This window comes from Canis lupus, chromosome 35 (assembly GCF_011100685.1).
Source record: "Canis lupus familiaris isolate Mischka breed German Shepherd chromosome 35, alternate assembly UU_Cfam_GSD_1.0, whole genome shotgun sequence".
Taxonomy (NCBI): domain Eukaryota; kingdom Metazoa; phylum Chordata; class Mammalia; order Carnivora; family Canidae; genus Canis; species Canis lupus.
In genome coordinates, this window is record NC_049256.1 from 9,984,610 (window position 1) to 9,988,877 (window position 4,268).

The following is a 4,268-nucleotide window of genomic DNA, read 5'->3' on the forward strand; positions in this document are numbered from 1 at the left end:
AAGCTGCTGAATTGCATCAGAACCTGAGTGTGCGGAGCCAGAAGAAGGTGATGCAGACATACAGATCCCAGACTGACAGACAGACACGCCTTCCACCAATCACCCTGGGATCCAGCCCTGGATAATATTCCTTGAGCCAAGAAACAGGCCACAAGCATGGGTACGTAGTGTGCGTGTATGGTTTTAATAGCCAGAGGTCCCCACAATTTGTGACCCTTATCCCTGGCTGTAAAAATTGGAGTTTAACAGGTTCGGCTCCGTAGGGAACCAACCTCAGCTTTTAGGCTCCTTCAGACACTGCAGAATGCATCTTTTCTGGGGAATTCCACAATAAAATGACTGTTATTTATCATTACAAACCTCTTTATCATTTAGTCAATAAAAGGCCTCTCTTTCTCTCACTTTTTTTCCTGTGGCGTGCTCAGAGTCAGAAATCGGTATTAGTCTCCCCTGGCCTGAAGGCAGGAGATGTCAAAAGCTAAATCATGATCTACCCTGGCTTCCTGGCTAAATTGTGTATGAAGGCCTGAGGCAAAAAGGTGCACATGCTCATTATTTGAAACAGAGATTTTTCCCCCCTTTCTTTTAGTTTTTCTTTCTTTCCCTCTTTCTTCTTTTTACATATTGAGACATATAATAAATACGTGTATGACTCAGAAGACATTGGACATGAAACAAGGCAACAAGAACTTAACGTGTCACCTTCATATATTTTCTGATCAGGAAATAAAAAAGTGGATTGTCATTTAAGCAACAACACAAAAAAGAGCAGTGGATTTCACCTCTTGAACTTTTTGATCATAGTGGGGAGAAGAGGGTGTTGTTTATGCTTGAGTATTGGTAATAGCTGGCTTCAAAATGGAGAACGGAACTCAAGAAAGGCAGATTTTCAGTTAAGCATTGTTGGTGGTATTTTTCTTTGTGCAGAGAAACAGATGCAGAGTTCCTAGTGTGGACAGGTAAGAAGGATCCATGGCTTTGCATCTGCAAACAGATTTTTCCTGGAGGATTCCCTCACTTCCGACTGTCCCTTCTGTGGCAGACCTGGGGTCTGAATGGCCAGCATCCCAGAAGGTCCACAGCAATGTGGCCTGTCCAAAGTGTCATTGGACATAATGCTTCTGGGGTACGTCCTGCAAAGCCTGCAAAGCCAGATATCCCGAGTAAGTCTGAAGCATCACACTTTAACATAAAGAACAATTTGGTGGACTAAGACCTCCTTTTCATTGAATTGCTGTGGGTATGTGCTCTCTTCTGATTTTTGCATGTGCTAAATAAAGACAGCACCCCACAGGGGCATGAGTATGTTTGTTCTCCGTTGTCTTATTTATTCAATGCATAATCTGATCTCATCCTATATGGCAGATTCTATATCCATGATGGGAATATGGCTGTGAACAAATAAGGGAGTTATCCAGGACAATGAGATGGACCCAGGACAAACTTTTAATGACTGCAGTTATATAGAGCCATGGCCAGTTAGTTCATTTATCATAGGTCAATTTACAAATGAAGAAATAAGATTTCATGGTATCTCTGATGCTAAAACCTTGATATTTCCCCTTTCTAATTCCTAGAGGAAATAACATGTAGAACTATAGAAACCGATATTTTTAGAGCTGAAAATATTTTAGAGAGACTCTTGTTCAATACTCCTATTTTATAGGGGAAGAAATTAGGGCTTTGGAGATTAAACAACAAACAAAAATTGTACAAACCTTCAACTAGCAAGTGCAGTGTGGGGAGCTGAAATTTGGATTCCTGTCCATATGTCTTTTACGATATCTTCAGCCAGGTTTTTCATATAGCACTTACTGACGATGCATTCAAAGTTTGCTTGACAATGGCAAGAAGACAGAGGGAAAATGTTGTCTCAGTGGTATCGAATGGTTGGATATATTGTCATCATTTGTTCATCTGAGTTCTTAAAGATAAGCAAGAAAGTATGTAGGTATAGGATGTTCTGTTGAGTTCAGTTGAACTACTGAATGTACTTATTTTGGGATATATATATATGTACATATATATGTATATATAAACAATATATATAATATAAAATAAATATATAAAAATACATATTTTTTGCTTCACTTTGCTATTGAGCATGCCCCTAAAAGTAATGAGGCTCACTTATTATCGTTGACGTAATATGGACAAAGATTAAAAGTATCTGTGTTAATTTTGACCTTCTAGCCTTGTTTGGCCTGTGAGCTGCTTTTTAACATAATCTCTAGTATAGAGCAATTGTATAGGATTCAAATCTCTAAGGCAGAAGAGCCAATCCCAAAATAACTTAGTCTTAAACAGGCCCCTGCTAATCTTTGAGTCTATATCCACAAATTTTCGAGATAAACAGATCATTTTGTAGGAGCCCAAGAGTGTGTACAGCAGAACTTCTATTATGATGAAAAATGATGTGAGGTCAAACTATTTCTCTCCCTCTCACCAGACCATAAGACTGCCCAAAGAAAGTCAAGAACAGTTTGCAATCTTCCAGTTATTAATTTATTTGTATTGGAAACAATGTGGAATATTTAAAAATATTTACCAAAAAAAAAAAAAAGAAAAAGATTGCTTCTAGACTGAAACCTTATATTCTCAGCTCAGGGTGAAATCTTATGACTAGTTACTAACCATTTAAAAATAAGATTGTTTGTGATAAAGATGCATACGGAAGATTTAGCAGCACCTTGTTGCAGACGTTACTAAACCATTTGTCTATTCTTCTGTCCTGAGTATGATGTTTAAATCAAATCTTGCCGTTAAAGCATGCAGGATTAGAAAAGGAAAAGAAAAAAAATATATATATTTCTACACCTTTCATCTTTTTTCTTTTTTGTTTTTGATGCTATTAAGAGACTTCAGCTTGTGCCTGCCAGCTCTAACTTGCAAACTACAACAGCCTTAATGTTCTCAGTAATTTTAAAAAGTATTCAAATTGTTTCTCAAAGTTATAATTATGCCTCTTTTATCATCTAATTCTAAATCCACATCTCCTACCTATACCTGTCACACAGGCACAGAACAGTGGCTCTTCCATATAGCCCATAAATAAAAGGACTCTAAGAGTATCCGTGAGTTGATGTAGATGTCTGTTACTTTATATCATAAGCACCTGTTTCTAACTCACATTAATCATTGGCTTCTTCAGCTGCAAGTGGCTTGGTGGTTAAGCATGTGTGATCCAGTTGCCTAATGAAGTAGGCAGATACCTACCTCAGAGTGTCAGACTGGACAGTGGCATTGGAGCACCTTTCTTGAAACTGATGAGTGTATTTATGGTGGGCAGCCATTAAAGTAACATGGTGGCAGGATTCCTGGGTAGCTTAGTCCATTAGGTGTCTGCCTCTTGGTTTCAGCTCAGGTCATGATCCCAGGGTCATGAGATCGAGCCCTACATAGGGTTCTGCACTGGGCATGAAGTGTGCTTAAGATTCTCTCTCTCCCTCTCCTTCTGCCTTACTTCTCCCCTCCCTCCCCACTCTAAATAAATAAACAAATAAAGTAGCATGGTGGTTTTCCGTAGTGGGGAGGAATGCCTCTGCCATCATGTGTGAATGCTGGGATATTCTTCAGTGTGACCAGGGCACCCAGCTCTGCCTTCATGTGCCCTGATTCCCTTCTGAGTGTGAGCTCTTTGAGAAAAGTATATTCAAAAAGTACTTTATGTATTCAGTCAAGTTTGGCATCTTGATGGGCAGGGATAGACTGAATCCTAATTGAGATGCTATTTGGAATATTTTATGTTCAAATTCTAATCCCAATATGTAACTTCATAAAATTGTTGGTGGATTGCACTTTTGAGATTGGTGGACAAGTGTTGTTCATACATAAGTTCCCAAAGATGGTAATACATTTGAAATATTTAAAAAATACCCCGCAGGATTTTGGGTTATTATTCTGGCTAGATACATTTTATACTAGATACACATAAAATGTACATGTGTGTTTTATTGAAAGTTCCCTTAATAATCACTGCAGTTTACACAGTCTGAAAATCCCTTAAAATGGAAGAGTTATAATTCCGGTAGATACTGCCAATATACTCAATGATATTTTTCCTTTCTGTAAAAAGATATGCCCCTGCTCATTGCCACATGACTGTTCGTACCTCCTCGAGGCTCCAGAAGTAGGGTTTGGTCATGTGACTTGCTTTGCCAATGACAAGTGAACGGGTAGTCGTATGACACTTATAGAAATTGGATGAGCCATTGAGTGTTTTTGACAATTCTCTTGCTTTTTCTCTTTCTATGGGAACAGTATGTCCC

The 4,268-nt window shown here is 38.5% G+C and overlaps 1 long non-coding RNA gene across 1 annotated transcript; it reads right to left on the reverse strand.

The window, feature by feature from the left end:
* Positions 1 to 726: 726 nt before the first annotated feature.
* On the reverse strand, positions 727 to 4,268 carry LOC119867610. Its single transcript, XR_005384122.1, has 3 exons — positions 4,112 to 4,268; positions 1,719 to 1,924; positions 727 to 1,142 (listed from the first exon to the last, which is right to left on the reverse strand). It is a non-coding gene; the product is annotated as an uncharacterized LOC119867610 (long non-coding RNA).